This window comes from Rattus norvegicus, chromosome 2, assembly GCF_021556685.1.
Source record: "Rattus norvegicus strain SHRSP/BbbUtx chromosome 2, alternate assembly SHRSP_T2T, whole genome shotgun sequence".
In the NCBI taxonomy this organism is placed as follows: Eukaryota; Metazoa; Chordata; class Mammalia; order Rodentia; family Muridae; genus Rattus; species Rattus norvegicus.
Window position 1 is genome coordinate 44,955,001 of NC_141535.1, and position 23,604 is coordinate 44,978,604.

At 43.0% G+C, this 23,604-nt stretch overlaps 1 long non-coding RNA gene across 4 annotated transcripts in view; it reads left to right on the forward strand.

Moving 5' to 3' along the window:
- The window catches only part of LOC134485835 (uncharacterized), a 59,724-nt gene that overhangs the window by 17,500 nt on the left and 18,620 nt on the right, over nucleotides 1-23,604 (forward strand). Inside the window, exons 2-3 of one of the 4 annotated variants that reach the window (XR_015670641.1) lie at nucleotides 537-630; nucleotides 6,642-7,257. The exons of 2 other annotated variants lie outside the window; for them this stretch is intronic. This is a non-coding gene — a long non-coding RNA (uncharacterized LOC134485835). Of the gene's footprint in view, nucleotides 1-536; nucleotides 631-1,247; nucleotides 1,873-6,641; nucleotides 7,258-23,604 lie in introns of those variants that run through there. One more of the 4 variants, XR_015670664.1, reaches the window with a different exon arrangement.

Genomic DNA, 23,604 nt, shown 5'->3' on the forward strand with positions numbered 1-23,604 from the left:
AGAGAGAGAAGGCGACAACACACATATGGAGGTTAGAGGGGACCTTTCAGGAGTCATTTCCCTCTTTCCTCCATGTGAGTTCTTGGCATCAAACTCAGGTTGCCTGGCTTGGCAGTCAGCACCTTCACCCCTTGAGCTATCTCACCAGCCTTATCTGTATATTTTCTTCACAGATTATCTGTCCAAATATTTTGCCCAAGTTGTATAGTTGGTGTATTAGTCAGGCTTCTCTAGAGTCACAGAACCCATGGGTAGTCTCTATATAGTGAGGGAATTGGTTGATGACTCATGGTCTGTAGTCCAACTCCATAGCAATAGTCAGCAGCAGCCGTGAATGGAAGTCCAAGGATCTAGCAGTGGCTCAGTCCCACAAGGCAGGCAGGCGAAGGAGCACCAACCTCTTCCTTCTTCCAATGTCCTTATGTAGGTCTCTAGCAAAAGGTGTGGCCCAGATTAAAAGGTGTGCACCACCAGGCCTGGGTCTTGGACTTGCTTTGTCCCAGATGCCCTTAAACTCAGAAATCTCCTTGCCTTAGCCTCCTGGGATTCATAGCCACCATGGCTCAAGATCTCCATGCCAAGATCCATGTCAGAAACTTGTAACTCCCACCCTCAAGATCAGGATCACAGGTGAGCCCTCCAATTCTGGATCGTAGCTCATTCCAGATATAGTCAAGTTGACAACCAGGAATAGCCACTACAATTGGGTATTTGTTTTCCCAATACTGAGCTTTTATTTTATTAGTGTATGTTAATTATATAAAACAATGGGCTTCGTTATGACTTTCCCATTTATGTACATTACTGAGTCATTTTGAATTGTGGTAAAATATGCATGACTTACAGCTTTCCACACCAGCTTTTTTTTTTTATGTGTACAGTGTTATTAAGAACTTTCACACTGTACTTCTAAAACTCTTCTCACTGCAAAACTGAAATCTAATTATGCAGTAACTTCCACTCCTCAGTTGTCCCAGCCTCTGGAACCATTCTACCGTCTGTCTCAGTAAACTTCACTACTCTCAAGGCTCATATGAGTGGGATTACATAGACTATGTGGTGCTTAAATACTTGTTTTAAGATATATGGGCTCAGTATGGTGCTCAGTTTGGCCTGGAACTTCTGTGCTCAAGGCATCTTCTTGCCCCAGCCTCTGGACTAGCTGGTGCTATAGAGGACATGTGTGCCCTGCCCTTGGCTGGTTCTTGTCTTTTTTAGTTTAGTTCGTTTCTTGTTTTGTTTTGTAGTTTAATCCAAGGCCTCATGTAGTCCAGGGTTCCAAGGCTCGCCCACTTTTGATCCCTGTGCCTCCCCCAGAAGACTTCTGGAAGACTACCGTGTCCAGCTGACATATCTGTTTTCCTGAACCTGCCTTATTTCACATGGCTTGCCATCCTGACAGATCATTTGTGCTGCAGCACGCATCATAAGAGCTTTCATTTTTAATGATGACTAACACTCCGCTTTTATCTGTTCATTTCCTGATGCACACCCATTTTGATTGCTTTGTCTATTGCTGCTAGAATCACAGGTGCACATGCATCAATTCGAGCCAGATGTAGAGGTCACAACACTGGAGATGCTGAAGGAGAAGGGTTGCCAGGAGTTCAAGGCCAGCCTAGGGTACATAGAGAATTTTAGGCCAGCCTGAGGTACAGTACAAGACCATGTCTCAGAAAACAACCTAAAAAATCCGAATAACACTTTAGGTCTCCGCCTATATTTAGTTTTGTTTTGTTTCAAGGCAGGGTCTCCCTGTGTAGCTCTGGCTGTCCCAGAAATCACTATTTATACCAGGCTAGCCTCAAACACACAGAGATATCTGCCTGTCTTTTCCTCCTGAGTGCTGTGATTAAAGACGTGTGCCATTACACCTGATTGTCGCCTGTATTTTTAAGATGAAAGTTTTTATTCACATTTTTACTTTGTGAGTGCAGGCGTGTGTGCATATGGGCATGTGACAGCACATCTGGCTTGTCTGTAGGTACTAATGACCAAAGTGACAAACACTTTACTGACTGAGCCATCTCCCAGCCAACGGTTCTTACTGTTGAGTTTAGTTATAGAGTCTGGATATAAAACTTTTACCAGAATCACAATTCACGTTTCCCTTCCAGCCTGTGGTTTTTCATTTTCTTAATATCTCTCGGAGTACAGACATTTAGGTTCATGCGATTGATGTTTCTTTGTTTCCTATCTAAGACACGAGTTCTTAACAAGAAATGGAGTGGGTTCCTCTTGTTGTCCTGCAGATGTTGTAGTCTTTGGGCTTTGTAGTGAGGGCTACACTGTGTGGAGTCTGGCCCCAATTCATCTGCACTTGTAATCATGCAAGCATTCCACCAAGGACGAAGACACACTGTTTCTCCATCGTGGTCTTTGTGCACCTTGGTCTAGAAAGTGTGCAGACTGTCTGGGTATTAGAGTCGGTCTCAGTCAGCGGTCTCTCTTTATAACTTCCCACCCTTGATTCCTCAAACTTCATCATGAATCTTGGGAAGAAGTAATGTCTGAGTATTGAAATCTCCTGTTTGGGATTTGAATGGTCTGTAAACATAAATTTGGTTAGTAAGTATTTAAGTCTGTGTCCTTAATGACTTTTTTTCACTTTTATTAATTACTGAAGTTGGGTTAATGAAATTTCTGTCTATAACTGTGGATGGCTATTATTCTTGTAATTCTATATGGCTTTTGTTTGTTTGTTTTTACTGTTTTTTTCTCAAGTCAATGTCTCACTGTGTAACCCTGGCTGGCCTTGAACTTCCCATTTCTTGGCTCAGCCTCCTGATTATAGGTATCACAGGTGTGTGCCAGCATGCCCACCCCCTCCATGTTTACTTGAAGCTTCGTTATTGAGCACATAAACGTTTTAAGATTAGTACATAGTCATGATTAGTTGGACTCTTGTTATTCTGAATTCACACCTTTATTTCCAGTGGTATTCTTTACTTTTTAAATTTTCTTTGTCTTGGTTGTGAGACCATATCTTGTCATGTCACTAGCTGTCCTGGGTCTTGCTGTGGAGAGAAGAGGATTTCTTTTAAGACCTGTCCTAGGGTTTCTATTCCTGCACAAACATCATGACCAAGAAGCAAGTTGAAAGGAAAGAGTTTATTTAGCTTACACTTTCCACATTGCTGTTCATCACCAAAGAAAGTCAGGACTGGAACTCAAGCAGGTCAGGAAGCAGGAGCTGATCCAGAGGCCATGGAGGGATGTAACTTACTGGCTTCCTTCCTCTGGCTTGCTCAGTTTGCTCTCTTATAGAACCCAAGATTATCGGCCCAGGGACAGCACCACCCACCATGGACTGGGTCCTCCCACCTTGATCACTGGTTGAGAAAATGCCTTACAGCTGGGTCTTATGGAGGCCTTTCCTCAACTAAGGCTCCTTTCTCTGTGATAACTCCAGTTTGTGTCAAGTTGACACACAAAACCAGCCAGTATAAGGCTTCAGATGCATCCAGTTAGGAACCCACCCTCAGAACCTTGCTAACTTCAAGACTCTCCCAACCTAGAGATGTTATCTCTGCTGTTCCCAGACACAGGTACCCTGGGAAGCCAGGGCTCTAAATGAATGTTAGAGAGGATGAGATTCAGTCCACAGCACAGCTTATGAGCCAATATTGATAGGTTAGACTCTCTGTGTTTTAATTAGGGTGTCTAAACATTTACGGCTTCCAGTTGTTGCTGCAGCTCGATTTGAATTTGCCATGTTGATATTTGTTTTCCATTTTTCCCATATGGTCCTTGTTTGCTTTGCTCCATCTCTGTCTGAACAAAGCCATGAAAACCTGAGAGAAATCATGCTTTTTGCCCTGTTTTCAGTGACTGTCCTTGGGGCTGGACTTATGCTCTCGAGACTCCATCCATTGCTCAGTCTGGAGGCCTTTTCTACTCCCAGATCTTGAGGCAACTCACTGAACACGAGAGAATTCAGACCAGAATAATCCTAAAACACTTTGGAAGGCCAACTGAAGCACTTTAAGAACTTGTTTTACCCAATTATCCACTTATTTCCAAAATCTGTCCTCATCTATTCTTTATATTTTCTCCTCAGTGTTTTTTCTTTTCTTTTTTAATTTCCTTCCTTTTTAATGTATGTGTGTATATGCTACATACGTGTGTGTGAGTAGAGGTACTCATGCCATGGTATGGTGATCAGGGGACAATATGAAAGGATTGGTTCTCTTTGTCACCTTTGCATGGGCTTCAGGACGAAACCCAAGACATTGGGCTCACAAGGCCAGTGCCTTCCCCACTGAGCCATCTTGCAAGTCTCTCTTTAATCTTAGGTCTAGTTTTGTTCATACTTAAAAGGCCTAATTCTCAGCTCCGGCTCAATCCCAGCATGTATTTTTTTTCACACTTTTCTATTTACACACACATCCTTTTCCTCTCTCCCTCTGATGAAATTTTTATGGCCTCATGAAGCATCAGTGCCTGCTACTTCTGTGTAAGGCCTGACCTGACTCCCTCCCCTTACCCCAAGAGAAAGAGGGGTTCCCCACTCTACTGAGTTCTCTGACTAGTTTGTGAGAGAGTCTTTCAACATTTACCATATATATATTCTGTTTGTCCCACCAGGAGCCAAAGTCTTGAGGCTACAGAAGCCATACATTATTGAAAAGTCTCTTTTACATTGTTCAAAACCAAAGCCAAAGCCAAAACCAAACAAAAGGTCGGGTTTTTTTTTTTTATTTCTTTTTATTATTATTATTATTTGAGAATTTCATATACAAAGTCTATTCTACATCCTCCAACTTCCCCCTTACCCTCCCACCACCACCACCACCACATTTCTCACCCGACCTCTGAACCCAGAGACTGAACCTCCGATTTCATGCATGCTCGCCCACTAAGCTCCATGCCCTGGTGGTAAACTGAGATCCTTGCTTGCAAACAGCAGCAGTAGACTTCGAATAACTGAGTTGGAGAAGCAAGTTATTGGAAGAACATCGTATAGTTAACAGAGCTGATGGGAAGGCTGTGGAGATAAACTCAGCAAAGGCCCAGGGTGCAAGGGCAGGCAAGAGGAGCCACCACTGCCCATGGGTCACCCCTGCTGACACTGTCACACTGTTCCCCTTCCTTCTCTCTGAGTGGGTCCGTCTGCAGTACAGAGGCATTGGGAAGTCTTGATAAATTGATTAAACTCGGCATCCATACACCTCAAGGCTCCAAAAGACAGAGAGAATGAACACAAGCCCCTTCATTTCCTATTATGGGAGGTGTTGGGGTGACTTTGAAAGTAACAGTTTAACAGCCTCTCCTGTCTCTGGGAAAGTGCCCCTGTGAAGATACAATGAGGCTTCAGCTTTAGTTTCCCAAATCCTCTTGGGTCTCATTTTCCTTGTATCAGCTTTATTTGTAGCATTAGATGATAACCTTATGGTTGCAAGATAGCTTGCAAACTAGAAGTTTCTCAGAAGGAAGGTTCTGATGGAGCACCTCACTTCTACCCGCTAAGGTTCACCAGGGGAATGTCACTGACTGACTGACTTGAAAATGGTCACCGAACCACTTCCTGCCAAGAAACAGCAGGGCAGGAGAGAAGGAAGCTTGTAGCACACTCTCCCCTACCCCCACCCCCACACATAAGGGGGGTTGGGCCAGTGGTTCCTGTTTCAAGCCTCTGGCTGGCTGCACCTGTGCACATCAGGCAGCCTGCACCTATAACATGCAGCAAAAAGAGGAGAAACTTTCTCTCCCGCTCCTCTGGGGATCCTTCAGTATCTTTGTATACAACTATCGATATCTCCTAGATAGGTGATTATCCCAAGGGACGATGTTGTTTCTATGTGAGAACAGATGGTGGCCACAGAGACAAAATGGGGACAGCATTCATTTCCATGCTATCATTAGCAGTTCTTGGGGTATTAAAATTCACACTTGCTCAAGTTACTGATCCCGCCTTATGGAGGTCCATGTTCTCATAAGATACATAAATATCATATTTACTAAGATAGAGTGTAATACAAACTATGATATATTCGATGAACTTTAGTATGGAAACTTGCTAGTGAATAAAAACATCACACACCAAAATTAACAATTTATTTAAAAATAAATTTATACTGAAAAATAATAAGGCTAGTACAGTTTCTATGCATCTTCCCTTTTTTTTTTTTTTCTTTTTCTTTTTTTTTTTTTTCGGAGCTGGGGCATCTTCCCTTCTTACGAATGTGCTCCCTTAGTGTACCATACTCATCGAAGTTGATAAGTCGTATGTTATAATTGATGTTAATTAATGCACTTAATTTCCCCAAGTTTTTATCTGGTGTCTTTTTTCCTGTCCTGGTCCCATCCAGGAAAGCATCCAATTGTCTTCTCATCAGGCTCTTCTTGCCTGTGAGTTTTTCAAACCATATCTTTTGATGTTTCTAACTCTTTGAGGTGAATTGATCGGCTATTCTGGAGAATTGTTCCTTTTGCTGGCGCTGCTGTGGTGTTTTCCCTGTGACCAGATTAGAGGGATGTGTTTGGGGGAGGGAAGCCTGGGGGTAATGTCCTATCATATCCATGCCATATAGTAGGACCATGCTGCCCCACCCTCCCTCTCATCGGAGTCTGGATTTCTTGTCTTCTGTAGGCTTGTCCGTAGCTCCATCCTCACCTTCTTCCTCTTCTTGTTGTTACAGAAATCAATAGCCCTGGCCTTCTGCTCTTCTGCATGGAGCTGGTCATCAGTCCCACCAGAGCTGGTTCACTGTTGTGCTTAGTCTTTGTGACATCTCTCTGTCTTTCCTCTAGGTGTGTGGCTCCCTGATTTGTAAGGGGGACCACCTGTCCTTGATAAAATGTCCACTGATTTCTCTGGACAGCTGTTCATAGCCCATTATCTTGGGCAGAAACGACCTCATTGTCATTGGCTTTTGCAAGAAGCCCAGTGCCTCATTTCTCATTCCCAAGAGGAGACTCATACCCCTGACAATCCAGTCCACAAGCTCTGCACCTAGACTCATTTATCAATATTCTTTTGAGAAGTATGGCTGCAACTCATATTTTGTGTCAGGCACATGAGAGTTTCCCTTATCTGACATCAGCTTACCATATATTAAATTTTTATTGGATTTTCCCCTCTCAGTCATATCACCATTTGATCTTTTTATATCAGCTCAATCCAGCATATTGTCCAGAAATTATTACTTTTTTTCATCTTTGGTCCTTTGACCATGGGACCCAGCCAATGTCTGTAGAAGTCCTGAACAAATGTTGCAAAATCTGAATAAATGGGTCCTACAGAACTTTGTTGACAAGACTTACTCTCAGTTCTGTTTCTTTATAAGTTGATGCCCACAGTCATGAACACTAGGTTCTTAAGAGGTATCTTTGCTCATAAACTAAGTTGAAAGAAAAAGAGAAAAGATGAAAATCAAGACCAGATTGTATACATCACCTCAGCTTGTCCAGACTGTAGATACTCACTTGGCCAAGTGTGTCTGAGTAAAGCTGACACTTTCAAAACAAGGAAACTGTAGCAGATCCAAAGCCTGACAATTAGCATTTCTTCTGAGGTATTGCTACAGTGGGCATACAGTTTGAGAGTGTCTCCTAAGAGCCCGTGTGTTGGACATGTGAAGATTCCACACTGCCTTAGCTTGAGGGTATGATGTGCAACTTCTAATGTGAGATCTCTTAGGAAGCAAATGTAGACATTTCCCTTAGAAAGGACTGATGTGCTTCCCGAGAGACCCTAGTTCATTCTTTTAAAAAAATATATTTATTGGGGCTGGGGATTTAGCTCAGTAGTAGAGCGCTTACCTAGGAAGCGCAAGGCCCTGGGTTCGGTCCCCAGCTCCGAAAAAAAGAACCAAAAAAAATATTTATTTATTATTTGTATTGATGTATTTGTATTGATGACTTCAGCTATATCTGTAGGCCACGCGTGCACCTAGCCAGTAGAGGCCAGAAAAGAGTGTCAGATCCCCTGGAACTGGAGCTACAGACAGTTATGAGAAGCCATATACATATTGGGAACTGAGACCAGGTCCTGTACAAGAGCAGTCAATGCTCTTACCCTCTGACTAATCTCGCTAGCCTTCCCTAGTTAATCCTTTTTTTTTTTCCCTTTTTTCAGAGCTGGGGACCGAACCCAGGGCCTTGCGCTTGCTAGGCAAGCGCTCTAACCACTGAGCTAACTCCCCAGCCCCCGGTTGATCCTTTGAGAGTATGGATAATCATGGCATGCAATGCTGCCCACACTCCATACATTTGGATGCCGCCCACCCCTGAGAGCTAAGCTGATGTTGGCTAGCATTGTACCCTCGAACTCCCGGGACCGGGTAACAGATAAACTTCTTTATTTTGTAAATGGCCAACTTCCAGGATTTTGTTATAGTTATGGAAAATGAACCAACATAGGCACCATCTAAGTGGGACTATGAGAATTCCTTCATTTCCGTAGACAGGAATAGAGAATGTTCTGGATGGGAGTGGACCACTGTTTTTTAATGGTGGCCTCTCCTATTACATCGTAGAGAAAATGCAGATCCACTTTCGAAGTGAAGGGAATTGAGAGAATATCCTCTGGATTATCCAGAGTCCTAACTCTTCTAATCAGCTATGCCCAGGGAAAGATACAGTGTTGCACGGTAGTTTTGAACATTATAAACTCTGGATTGGTGGCAGCGGCACAAGTCTGGTCATTCACCAGAACCTAGGAGAAGAGGGTGGACTAAACAGATGAGGTTAGTGCAGTAGGTAAGGGGCGAGCTTAACAAAGTACAGATTCATAGTATATGTAAATAAATACCAAAGGCCTGAGACAAAGCAAATGAATTGGCTGTAGGTGCCTCTTGTGCAATTTCAGACCACACTGTACACACTTCCTTTGTGGTGATTACTGTCCCCGCAGCCAAACAGTCACTTTTTCAGTCATTTGCTAATTACTTATCTTCTTCAGTTCACAATAACGTCCATGAGGAGGTAGGCTGTGTCTACCTCCTACCGAATTCTATACTGACAGACGCAGAGTAAATATTTATTGAGTAAATGAAGGGTCACGAACCAATCATGCACTGGGTCTCTTTGCATAATGTGTTCCTAATTCTGGCTTGAACTCTATTTTGTGCCTTCAGATTCACCAGCTGCCTCATGTTTGCATAAATTAAGTCCCACTGTCAATCGTCTCACCTGTGGCTCTACGTACATGGCTTTGATCAGAGTGGCATGGACAGAGCAAAAAAAAAAAAGAAAGAAAGAAAGAAAAAGAAAAAGAAAAGAAAAAATACGTCCTTTTTTTTTTTTTTTGGTTTTCTGGTTTTCATTTCAGTTTAGTTTGATTTGGCAACTTTCAAATACAAAACAGAGCCAGCTATGGGAAAGTCGAAAGCAAAGAGAACTGCAGTTTTACATTGGTAACTGCGTCTCTCATGTTCTTTTTTCCATGACAGTTTTTCTGTGTAGCCCTGGCGGTCTTGGAACTTGCTCTGTAGATCAGGCTGGCCTTGAACTCACAGAGATCCACCTGCCCCTGCTTCCCAAGCCCTGAGATTAAAGCCATGCGCCACCATCGCTACACAACTGTCATCAAGTGCCACAGAAAGGAAATTTAGAATGTAACCATTCTTCTTCCTCTTATCCATTTATCCATTATTTAATTATTTATTTATTTATTTATTTATTCATTCATTCATTCATTCATTCATCCATTCATTCATTCTTAAGACTGGATCTCACTGTGTAGCCCTATCTGGCTGAGAACTCAGTGTGTATAGCAGGTTGGCCTCAAAACCACAGTGATCTCCCTGCCTCCGCCTCTGTAGGCTCCCAACCAGGCTGACGTGCCCTTGGCTAGGGACCCAGGGCCTCCACCTCTCTTGTTGAGCTGAGGTTTTCAGATATTGTGATGATAAATTCCAGTTTTGTTTACTGACTCCAAATCTTTTCCTATCATTTTCGATCAAGTCCTTTGGCCAGTACGAATCTAAGTAGGTCTTTCAGGAACGGTCACGGTCTCTGCTCCAGAGAGAACACACACAGAGTATCCTTCTGTTCTCTGGACTAATTGCAAGTCTCCCTACCTGTTGCTCTTCTCCTTCGGTATGTCAAAAGGCCCGAGTGAAGGCCTTAGGGATTAGAGAGATGGTTCAATGTTTAAGAGCACTAGAGGACCTAGGTTCGATTCTCAGCAAACACGTGATGGTTTATATCTGTATCTCCAGTTCCAGAGGATCTGGACTCTTCTGGATTCAGTGGGCACTGGGCATGCATGCGGTAAATGTACACACATGCAGCCAAAGTACTCATACACATAAAATAAAAATATTCAAGAGAGAGACAGAGACAGAGACAGAGACAGAGACAGAGAGACAGAAAAAGGAGGAGGAGGAGGAGGAGGAGGAGGAGGAGGAGGAGGAGGAGGAGGAAGAGGAGAAGAAGGAGGAGCAGGAGGACTTATTTTGGCTTATGGTTTAAGTGAATACAGTCCATCCTGGTTGGTAAAGCATGAGAGCGGGAACCTGGAGTGATTGGTCACAGTGAACACAGACAGACCAATGTTGACATTCCATTTGCTTTCTCCTTTTTATTCAATCCCAGACTCCAGTCCATGAGATGCCCTCACTTGCACATACCTCCTCGTTGAGTGAAAGCTCAGTCACGTTGGCCTTGAAGATTGATCATCACAGTAGCAGTCAACCTACGCCATTAGAGACATTAGAAAGGATCTTCCACATCCTCAGATGCCAACCTGAAAATTATACCCCAAAGTATTCACACCACCTTTACTCTTGTTCTCCTATCTTGGTGCAGATTTATTTCATAGTTTATTGTCTAATCAGCTAAAACTCTTCCAAATATGTTTTTTTTCTTCTATATTTCTAATTCCAGAGTCACCAATGTGCTCTCTTGAATTTAATTGTTCAGAAAAGCTGCAGCTGTGGGGTGACAGACGTTTTAGGAATTAAGTAACTGTTTAGTTCAGATTTTAACTTTCTACTTACTATTTGAAGCAATTCCTGCTTGTTTTAAGTAGTTTTTACAAGCAAATGATGCCCTTTGGTCTAGCCATAGGTCCTGTGGCTTTGTTGGAATAGTTATGATGGTCTTTTATCCTTTGCCATGTGCAGTATCAGGGCATGGAGGGATATGCTCGCTCATTTTGGGTCATCTTGATACAAGATACAGATATTTGGGAGGAAGGCACCTCAATTGTGAAAACACTGCACCAGATTTACCTGTGAGAAAACTGTGTGCATTTTCTTGATTGGTGATTGGTTTGGAAGTGTCCAGCTCACTGCGGGCAGTGCCAACCCTAGGCAGGCAGTCCTAAGTTGTGTAAGAAAGCAGGCTGAGAAAGCCACAAGAAGCAAGTCAGTAAGCAGCATTCCTCTAAGGCTTCTACTCCAGTTCCTGTCTTCAGGTTCCTGTCCTGAGTTCTCACCCTCAGCGATAGATTTATAAGTGGTAAAATGGGAAACAACAACAACAACAACAACCACCCCTTTCCTCCTCAAGTTGTTTCGGCCCTGGTGTTTCATTATAAGAAGAGAAAACCTAGGGCTGGAGAGATGGCTCAGTGGTTAAGAACACTTCTGTTCTTCCAGAGGTATTGAGTTCAATTCCCAGCAAGACGGTGACTCACAACCATCTGTAATGGGATCTGATGCCCTCTTCTGGTGTGTCTGAAGAGAGCTACAGTGTACTTATATATAATAAATAAATCTTTTTAAATAAAAAAAAATAGGAAGACTGAGACAAAGGGTTTGAGTTTTCTTTTTACAATATGCCCATTTGCACTTTTCCAAAGGTCCTCCTTCCAACCCAGACGATGGCTTTAATGAATCCCCCTGGGGAGGGGGGATTAATGGACCATCTGGTGTAGTGATGGAGCTGAAGATATTTTACATACAGCAAGGAGGTTTTACTCTTATCCTTTAGGGAAAACGATCTGCAAATCAGAGCAGGGTCCAGACTTCCTCAGAAGATGCTTGAATGGCCAGCATCAGGGGCCTCTCTCCCTTACCACCGTATGGCACCTACGATACCCTTCAGATGGTCATCTCCAGTGACAAGGAAGAGGACAAACCACTAAAGCAGTGGCTTACATCACTAATACTGTCTGGATAGTTCTAGAAATAGATACTTCTTTGTGCTTCACCAAACTTGTAGAATACGAGTGTCTAAATTCTAAATTTGGGGTTGGGGACCTGAAAGTAGAATTGTTTTAGTGTTGATGGTTTGGTTTAGTTTGGTTTTACATGGGCTTTTGTGTCACTCAGGTTGGCCTCAAACAATCTTTATAGCAAAGGATAACTTTGAACTCCCAATCCTCCTACCTCCACCTTGCAAATACTAGCATTATAGATTCATGATTATGTATTTGTTTATCCTATTTTATGCAATCCTTTGACTATTTATACATGTATATAATGTCTTTTAGTAATTTATACCCCCATATAGCCCTCTCTCTCTTCCTCCTGCTCCCTCCAAGCCCCTTCTTTCCATAAATCCCTTTTGTCTTCCCATTGAGTTTAATCAAGGCGGTTTGCATGACCACAGGAAGTGAGCTAGGCAGTGAGTTCTTGGAGCATGGGCAACTTACGAGTGGCTATGCCACTGAAGAAAATGACTCCCTTTGTCGCAGCAACCCTTAACTGTCAATAGCTGCTTGAGGGGGCAGGGAGCCTCAGGAGACCCTTCCCCACCACGAGGAATTATTGACAGGACCCATTCTTTGAAGATCTTGTGCGGTAGCCACAGCTGCTCTGGGCTCTTGATGCATTGACCAAGTCATCTCCAGAAGATAGCACTTCACAGCACTCTCCCCATTGTATAGCTCTCTAAACTAGTCAATGAGTTCATTCAAGGTGAAATAGCTAAATTTAAACTAACTCATGGGCAACATTGATAAAATAATAACAGAACTGAATGAGTCTTTCATAGTAATACATACGTTTCTCTTATCAAACTTTCTGATTTTGAACTAAAGATTCCATTGTAGTTGTAATAAATAACGCAGAGGAAGCGTTCATACTCCTTTACCCAATTCTTCCTAATAGGAACACCCTACAAAACTGTAACATGCTAGCAAAATCAGGACCCTGACACCAGTGGCAGAACAAAGCATCCCATCACATCACATCACATGACGACTTCTCATGTGACCCTGCATGGCCATGGTTACCTTCCCCTCCCCCACAATTCCAGTCCTTAAGGCCTCCCTACACAGCTCCATGTTTCTCTAAATGTCACTTCGCGAAGGTTATATGAGGTAGGTGTGGTGGTATACACCTCGAATCTCACCACTCACAGGCAAACCTCTGTGACTTCCAGGCCAGCCTTGTCTATTAGTGAGTTCCAGGCCAGACAGGACTATACAGCAAGACCCGGTTTAAAAAATACAGTTTTTTTTCTGATTGCAAAAAAAAAAAAAATACAGTTTTTTTTAAATCATGTTATATAAATGGAATAATATACTTTGTAACCTCTGGGTTGCCTTTTTCCTCTTAGCGCAGGTATTTGAAGTTTCAGTATAGTTATACACCAGGAGTTCCTGTCGTTTTTGTTGCTGAGTTTATCATATGCTATTGATGTACCATAATCTGTTGAACTCTTCATCCTGTAGAGTCAACTGACTTATTTCAGCTTGGGATTATTATGAATAAAGCTACTGAAAACACTTGTGTACAGATTTGGGGTGAACGTAATTTTTCATCCCTCTGGAGGAAGGAAATGTCTCAGAGCACAGCTGTTGGGTGATATGACACTAGCAAACCAATCCCTAGGGTGGTTGTAGTAGTTCACATTTCTACCCAGGGTGCTAGGCTGTGGGTTTATCTGCTTTCCTGACAGCATCTTCACTTATACCTCTATGTATCTTCTCCATTTGAGTTCCTTTTTAAGGTTCTTGCCAGTTTACTAATTGGATCATTTTATCCCCGTAAGTTTAGGGCCCTGCCCACACCCCATGCTGGGGATTAATCCTTGGGCCTCAGGCTTGCTAGGCTAGCATTGTTTCACTGAGTTACAGCCTCAACACCAGGTTTCCAGGGGGCCTTATACAGTTCAGGGTTTGTCTTTTGTCAGGTTTACAAATACCTTCTCCTTGTTTGTATCTTTTCATCCTCTTAAAAAGATGTTCTGCAGTGCAATTTTTCTCCTTTTGACAAAGTTTGATCTATTGATTTCTCTTTTGATGAATCATGCTTTTAAAACCAAGTCTAAGAATCCTTTGTCTCATCCTGGTTCCTTAAGATTTTTCTCCTTTGGTTGATTCTTAAAGCTTTTCAAAACAGAAACCTCTATGCCTAAAAGACTGAGAGGTTTTGTATCAAGAATGATCGATAAACTTTATTAAGATATTTTCTGTATCAATAGGATCATATATCTTTTTTCCCCTCATGTTGAGGTGGTAGGTTTTACTGATTGATTTTAAATATTAAATCTACCTCACATATTTGCAACATATGCTGTTGGATTTGATTGGCTAAAATCTCACATCTAATAGCTGGAGGAGTGACAGTGTTTGTGCACATATACGTGTGCTGCCATGAGGTACATGGAAGTGACTCTGGTGTCGTTGGTCTTCAGGTCACCTGTTGGAAGAACCAGTTCTAACAATCAACGCTTTCAGTGAAGTAACACTAACGGAATTAGTAGAAGTAGATCATGAGCAAGGATAGGATTTCCAGTGTCTAGAAGGCTCCACAGTGTCTGGATGTATTGAAGAGAAATGGGGTAGACTATTGGAGTCCACAGCTGTCGTACAACATGCTTATAGTGCTTCTGATGGCCAGAGGACAAAGAGGTCCCCGCAGATTAAGAATTAGAGGGGTCTGGAGGAACTGTAGAAGCCACCCTATCTTGCCATAGTGCTATCCCCAAACTGTCCTCAGCTCAGAGTTCTTGCACCTTGGTATACAAGCAAGAAAGTTCTATGACAAGAACTGTGCAAACGAAAGCCAGTCTATGCCTTTTGGGGGTCAAGAACTTTTTGCCCTTTTTGGCTTTCTGTGATCTCTACCTAACCCTTCCTGTTGGGTAGGGAGGGCACAGAACCCCTAGAGACCAAGCCTGGTACAGTCAGCATCACTTAGACCTGTAGAAAGTGTTACCTGGTCTCTGAAGTGAGTTTGCGGGGGTGGGGGGTGGGGGTGTTAGTAATCACCTCACCTTATCTCCTGCTATAACTTATAAGATAGTTTCTGGCACATAAGCTAAGCTTTGCTGTCTTTGCTGTCTGTGAGGGTTCGCATGGCATATAATTCATCCATTAAGGCTAAGCCGCATGGCATAAGTAAAAGACTATAAGCAAAGTAAGTGTTTATCCTAAGTAGTCCCTGAAGCCAAATTGTCCCAGACATAGGCTGCTCCACAGCCATCCGGGAGATTGACATCATGGCATGTAGTGGACACGCTTCCACTAAAAGGCTAAGCCGTAAAGGCCATGGCTCTGACAGACAACAAACAAAGAAAATAGAGCTGAGAAGTGAACACTTGAGGTCTAACCCTTTTGGCTCTAGGTGTGTTTAAGGCAAAGAATGGATACATAGAAAGAAGGAGAGTGGCCTTGCTTCTCTGTGCTCCCCAGGTCTGACCATGGGGTGAGGGGACAACTATCAGGTGAGTCTTGAAGATACGTGGGGAATCAAAGGATTATCAGATGTGGCCTGGGGTTCTTCCCTTATCAGGCTGGGAAGCCTTTGGAGTAAGAGGCTGAAAGAGGCTGGGGCTCAGAGAGACCCACTGGAGGAGAACTAGGGGCATTCTTTTGGCAACTCTTGGAGATCTTTTACCTTGAACCATTGCCATTATGCTGTGGGAGCTTGTCTGTGATGTTCTTGCTGGCAGCTGAAAGAGTCAGATGCAAATATTTATGCCAAGCAATGAACAGAAGCTGTGACCCCTGTGGTTAAATTAGAGAAAAGAAGAAGCTGAAGAGGAGGGTGACCCTGTAGAAGGACCAGCAGTCTCAACTAACCTGGACCCCTGGGATCTCTCAGACACCAAGCCACCAGCCGGGCAGCACACACCAGCTGACATGAGGCCCCCAGCACATATACAGCAGAGGACTTCAGGGTCTGGACTCAGTCAGAGAAGATGCACCTAACCCAGACTTGGGGACCCAGGGAGTGGGGAAGTCTAGTAGAGTGGAGTGGGGTGGGGACATCCTCTTGGAGTCAGCAGGAGGATGTGTGGGATGTGGAACAGTCAGAGGGTGGACTGGGAGGAAGCTAAAGACTGGACTGTAAAAAAAGGTTAAAGAAGGGGCTGGAGAGATGGCTCAGTGGTTAAGAGCACTGACTGCTCTTCCAGAGGTCCTGAGTTCAATTCTCAGCAACCACATGGTGGCTCACAACCATCTGTAATGAGATCTGATACCCTCTTCTGGTGTGTCTGAAGACAGCTACAGTGTACTTATATATAATAAATAAATACATTTTAAAAAAGACTAAAGAATAAATAATAAATAAATAAATAAAAATTATTTCTTTCACGTATTCTATACTTCACTTATATAGCCTCCGTTTTTTGTTTTTGTTTTTGTTTTTTTTTCCAGAGCTGAGGACCGAACCCAGGGCCTTGCACTTGCTAGGCAAGCGCTCTACCACTGAGCTAAATCCCCAACCCATAGCCTCTGTTTAGAGATCATTTCTTCTAGGAAACTGCTCCTGGTCCCCAAACCTGCACTGAGTACCCTTTCATTCTCTTTGACATTAATATTGACTAACGTGTTAAAGTGTAGTCTAGGGCAATCATGGATCTAAATAGCTTTAGTAAGGCTGAATTCATCTACTTTTTACAACCTGGATCAGAGAAATACAACCACTATTTGCCACTTACAGAGAAGAAAATTAAGAGTTAACCAGTTGAGGTCACCCAAGTGGCTAATCATTCTAGACTAGACTTCTAGATAGACATGATCTAGAACCCCTAATGTCAAGTCCTGTGCTAAACACTTCTGGTTCTGCACCCACTTTCCCCTTGTCCATTCACACTGCCCAGAACACAGAACACACTTAATAAATATTTCCAGATTTAACCGACTAGCTAATCGATTTTATTCATCTAAAGACACATATTATCATTTTCTTTTGTTCTCCTTTTTTTCAATCTAGCTTTTGCTTTGTTCCCATCCAGTGCTCACACAAGACTGAGTTTTAATAAGGAAGACCTGTTTAACAACTTTTGACAAAACAGAATGTATCACCCTGGCTACCATTGGGAGTTCAGGGGTCCTTGTGATGAAGGATCTGACGGCACCATTTCTGCAGAAAACATTAATGGCATCCATTGCAGCATTATATTTATCACGTCCCACCTGGGGATTTAAGCCTACGCTCAACGCACAAGGGTGTGCAGCCATGCATGTATCTGATGCAGCCTCGGAAGCCACAACTTCTGCAAAAACCATTAGTGATGTCTGCCTCAGCAGCTGGGCACAGGAGTCAGCTCTTGGAAGGAATCAAAGAAAAGAAAGTGGCTCTGTAGATGGGCTGTGGGAAATGGTCTCATGGGCAGGAAGGAAACAGCTCTGGGTCGGGGGGCAGGGCTGGGGGTGGATGAAGAAAGTGTTTTGAATTCCAGAACATGAAGAGTTAACCTGAGTTGTTGTAAAAGAAGCTAAAATATTAGCATAAACATTCCATGTCCCAGACACTAAACTACAAATAGTGCCTTAATCATTGGAAAGTCAGAGCGGGTCTTTTTTTATCTAATAGATGAGAACACAGAAGGTCAAAGAAGTTATGGATTATGGGGTTAATCCAGAGAATGGTCTGCATTCTTTCACTCACAGTTTTCATAGTACATCACTTAGGCTCCATGTCTAGTACAGAAGACAGAGCAGCACTCATCTATCCATTCAAGTCTACAAAATTGAGTACATACACCGGGGATGACACAGTGAGGTGGTTCACCCACAGTTTTTCACATTAGTCATTGTGGACCATGCAATGATAGGATACTAGAAGGGTACCTAACCCAGACTTGGTGGAGAAGAGGAGGGACACTGGCCTCCAGGAGGACTTGCAAAGGAAGGGCATTTTAATGCAGTCTCCAGAAACTAGAGATTAGAAGGAAAGTGGAACCGTATGCTGGGCAGGGAGGTACAACTAGCATGAAGGTCTGTAAGCCCTCCCAGAACTCCCAAGAGCTCAGGTAGAGGAAGAGGATAGCAAGAGACAAAATGGTATAGGTAAATAGAAGTCCAGATGTGTAGAGCCTTGTATAGAAGGTTTTAGATTTTATTTTGAGAGTAAGGAGGAACCAAAAGGGTGATATTATCAGACCTGCATTATAGAGGCGACATGTGGCTGTGGTGTGAAGAATGGACTAAAGGCAGCAAGAAGGATAACTCAGAACAGAGCATCATTGGGAAAGGGGAGAGATACATGGAAGATACCAAGAAGGCAGAGTCAGCAGGATGTAAGGGAAAGGGGACGAGTCAGCTAGTGCCATGGTCTCTGTGGTGCCATTCCACCACAGAATGTAGAAAGTGTTGACTATTTGCTAAAGTAGAAAATGCACATGGAGGATCAGGCTTGGGGAAGATTGTGGAAGCTTTAATCGTGTCAAGCATTCAAACAGAAAGAACCAGCACTTGGTTTCATATAGGTCTGGACCTCAAGATGGAGATCTAAACTGAAAATACCTGATTGCCATAAAGATAAGTGGTCCCACGCTTTTCTTTCTTGAAATCAGAGTTGCTGGTGTCTTAGCAAATGAGATGAGGACTCCGTCCTCAATCAAATGACTCAAAAATGACTCAATTCAGGGGACGGAATTTAAATATTATTTTTTGATGAGCTCCTTCGAGATCCTTTGGCCTTGCTAAGATTGATATGTATAAGCATGTGCGGTTACTATGGAAATGCATTGCTCAGACCTCTCTTAAAATCCTATATGAGAAATGGTTGACTGACAGACATAGGTCCCACTTTGGATCTAGTTCCATACTGAGACCAAGATCCTACTTCCCAGACAATACAGAACAAATATAAGCAACTTTGGATCCAGAGTTCCCCATGGGCCTGGCTAAGACTACCTTTGGGCTGCATGGCGGTCCAAGACTCTGTTGCCAATTGCCCTTCCTTTCTTCTCTTTTATTACAGGCATCACAATAACATCATGATCAGAACAGTCCGAACCTATATTCTTTCTCTCCCCTTTATCACCCACACCCACCAGGAGGCCTCTTGCACATAGGCTGTACTTTGGATCTTGGCTGGTATAGGAAGCGGATGGTTGGGTTATCTAACTTAGTGGGTTTTCTGGCAGGAAAGGGTCACCGAAAGAAGTCTGGAGGAAACCGACAGGTAGTGGTAGAGTCATGGTCTATAGCAACTATATCAGGTTGGAAAGGAAATGTAAGGAATGAAGACACAGGAAAACAAAGAACAAGCAGCAAGGCTTGAGGGTAAGACAGATGTGATGATAGGAAACCTGATGAGGTTAGTGGATGTTGGCAGAGTTAAAATGGGATCATATTGGGTGATGGTCCCCACCCAGTCTCACATAGAGCAACTGGTAAGCAAATGTGCTAGTATATGGGGCTGAATAGTAAAACAAAACAAAATTAAAAACAAACAACAACCCCCCACCCCCAAGAAACTGGAATGGTGGATACATTTTCTTAAAATGTGAACATCAAAACAATCTTCAGTGGTGACATATTCAGGGGAAGAGGGAGATGGTGCATGAGAAACCAGAGTCTACAGGAAGGGAAAAGACATAAGGAGGAAACCACCAAGAGGAGGGGGAGGAAGAAGGCAGAGGGAAGCCAAATCATGGGGCCTTAAGGAAAGGAAGATGTACTCAGGGGTGGACGAATGGTGGCTGAACTAAGTGATGCTGAAGGAAAATGCTGTTGGCTAATCTGCCCCAAGGATACACATATAGGAGAGGAGTAAGAAGAGAATATTCAGAAGAATGCAAAGGGCAAGTCGTTTCTTCCAGGCTTTGGTTTTAGAACAGTCAAGAAAACCTACAGACGTTTTATGTTATTAAAAATCCAGAGAAATTTGTGTACAGAAAGTGGAATTTCCCAAGGGCACAATGGTAAGATTTTGAAAAAAGAAAGGCAGATGGTTGAAGTGCCAAAGGAAAGAAGGGACAAAATAGTGTGGGGAAAGGAGTCTGAGTGAAAAGAAGTTGATGAGGAAGTCTCATCTTGAATGGCAGTAAACGCTGACATGGGAAACCATGTAACAACAGGGGTTTTGAAAGACTTAGTATCCACCATAGCTGTGGTGGGTTGAGTGAGAATGGCCCCATAGGCTTATATGTTTAGTAGAACTGTTTGGGAAAGGCTAGGAAGTGTAGCCATAATGGAGGGGTGTGTCACTAGGGGTGGGGTTTGAGTCCACACCATGTCTTGTGGTTGTTGTCACAACAAGTAGGCAGTCAGCTACTGCTCCAGTTCCATGCCTGCTTACCTGCTGCCTGCCTGCCTGCTGCCTGCTGCCTGCTGCCTGCTGCCTGCTGCCTGCTGCCTGCTGCCTGCTTACCTACTCTTTGCCTGCCTGCTTACCTGCTGCTTGCTGCCTGCTGCCTGCTTACCTACTGTTTGCCTGCCTGCTTACCTGCTGCCTGCTTGCCTGCTGCCTGCTGCCTGCTTACCTACTGTTTGCCTGCCTGCTTACCTGCTGCCTGCTTACCTGCTGCCTGCTTACCTGCTGCCTGCTGCCTGCTGCCTGCTGCCTGCTGCCTGCTTACCTGCTGCCTGCCTGACTGCTTACCTGCTGCCTGACTGACTGCTGCCTGCTGCCTGCTGCCTGCTTACCTGCTGCCTGCTTGCTTGCTGCCTGCTGCCTGCTGCCTGCTGCCTGCTATCATGCTTACTGCCATAGCTTGCTGCCTTAATGGGCACGACTAACTCTCTGAATAAACTCTTTTTTGGGTTGCCTTGGTCATGGTGTCTCTTCACAGCAATAGTAGCTAAGAGAGCAGAGGACTTGAGTTTGAGTAAGAAGCCAGACATGCTTCCGAGGGAACTGCGAGTTGGATGGGCCGTGAGCAATGACTGTACTCTGTCCTAAGACAAGATAAATCTCGAAGCCATCCACGGAGTAGCAGCTTTGAAGGGAGAACAAGAAATGGTACGGTTACCATGCATCATGACTTCAGACTAATCTCAGTAGTAAACATTTAAGACCTAGAGAAGAAAATCCAAGAGCTGCTTTTATGTAACTTTATCACGACTCTGGTTGATGGAGAGAGAAAAGCACAGGCCTCATGGGAAGAGACCACATTCCTTAAGTAACAAATGAAGAAGGTGTTGAGAGAACCATTCAGGCAGAATTATGGGAACTGAGATGGAGTGAAGCCTGGATGGTTTTAGTGAGAATTTCCTGACAATGATCATTCTACTGTGGGCTGATCTTTACCAGTCACAAACCTGGATTTACACAAAGACATAGTTGTTTACTCCCATGGAATTCTAAAATTTGTTGTGCTTTCAGTCTTTTGAAATGTGGTAAACCAAAATATGTAGATAATGTCTTCTAAGTGACTCCTTTGTCACTGTCTTATGCCTTTTAAAAACATTTATTTATTTATTTATTTATTTATTTATTTATTTATTTATTTATTTTTATTTACGTGTGTGTGTGTGTGTGTGTGTGTGTGTGTGTGTGTGTGTGTGTGTGCCTGCTTACCTGCTTACCTGCTTACCTGCTTACCTGCTGCCTGCTATCATGCTTACTTCCATAGCTTACTGCCTTAATGGGCACGACTAACCCTCTGAATAAACTCTTTTTTTGGGTTGCCTTGGTCATGGTGTCTCTTCACAGCAATAGTAGCTAAGAGAGCAGAGGAGTGACTTGAGTTTGAGTAAGAAGCCAGACATCCTTCTCTTTCTACTATGTGGGTTTCAGGGGTCAAACTCAGGCCGCCATGCTCTGAACCCAGTGCCTTCATGCTCTGAGCCATCCCCAGAACTGTCACTTGTGGTTAACCACCTAGTTTAGATCCTTCTTTTATCTACATCTTGATTTTGTGTCAATGTGTCTTCATGTAGTCTTTTCCCTGAGACTTATTTCTTTAAATCCTTAAAAAAAACACCAAAAAAAAAAAACCAAAAAAACAAAATAAACAACAACCTAACAGAATGATCCCCAAAGAAGTGTTCTTCTACTGTATTTACATACCAAAAAAGAACAAGATGCTGGAGTTTTTTTTTGCATGCTCCAAGAGGCGAAGTCAAACCCCTACTTGGAGTAATTGACTTAAATGTCAGATTCTCCTGGGGGAAACTGCGTTGTCTTTACAACTTTATTCAAATAACTACTCTGATTCTCAATAGCCTTTTATGAAATTACCATGTAGGACCTAAATTGGTGCAGCTGAATTAAATAACTATCGGAGCTTAACATTCTTAATCGCAAACCTTCAATTTAACCAACCATTTATTATAATCAAAAAGCAATCAATATGTTGATTGTGGTGATATGCAAAAAGGAGATAGAATTATTAGTAATTACCTTATATTTGTGGTTCAATGTGATGGAAAAATAACTGGGAAGAAAATTCAAAGCACACTACCCTCAAAGGCACGGCTGTTACGGTTTTTGGATCGGCATGCTATATTGATTGTAGTCTTTAAATAAATTGAATAACATAGGTTGCTGTCAAACATTTGAATTATTCATGAAGCACGGTTTGGGAGCACTGAAACAGTCTCTCCTGATGAATATTCAGATGTGTTAATCGACAAATGACTGACCCAGCACTAACCAATTCTTGCTGGCAGAAAGGGTTTCAGCAAGGAAATGCGAATCTGTGAGGCAACATACTTGAGTCTCTAGATTGCGACTCAGTCCATTTGGAAGCTAGGGGAGGAAGCCTGGGCTCAAGTCAGATAGGCATTAGGTCAGGGAAGGAGACACTGGAGTCCCTCACTGTCTGGGAACGTTTAGTGATCTCAACTGTTTTCTTGCACACTCCAGAACCTTGGACTTTTAGGATCATATTTTTTGGTGTGACCCTTGGGGCCCTTCCTACCAGTAGAAAACAAGTTGCATTAAGCCAGTTGGTTCTCAGGTTCAGCTTTCAAAGTCTAACTCATCACACTGAAAGCTTCGGCAGGTCACTTGTGGCCCCAACTGTCAGCCTTTATCTGTTGAAATGTCCTTAATTTTTTTTTTTTTTTTTTTTTTTTTTTTTTTTTTTTTTGGTCATAGAGCTTTTTCTTTGCTCTGGAACTAAATGATAGGAAGTCATGGCATTCAGTGAAGATTAAGTTAAAACTGCGGTCTAAGGTCATCTCTAAAAAGTGATGAATGAACTTTCAAATCCTTCCTTTTACTTCTTCCTTTCTGAAGAGACTCTTCAATCAATTGATCAATGGATCCATCAATTGATTAATCAATTATTCTTTCATCAGTAGGTGTCCTTCACACTGTTGTACCAGCTTTGGGTACATAGATGTTTAGTTCTTCTATGTTTCTGACCTGTAGATACATAGTCAAGTTTCTTTCTTTCTGGTTTTTTTTTTTTTTTTTGCCCCCCCCGGGGGGGGGGCAGTCAAGACAGGGTTTCTCTGTGTAGTACTGCTTGTCCCGAACTCACTCTGTAGACCAGGCTGGCCTCTAATTCAGAGATTACCTCCTCTACCTCCTGAGTGCAGGGATTAGAGGTGTGCATCATTACCATCGGACA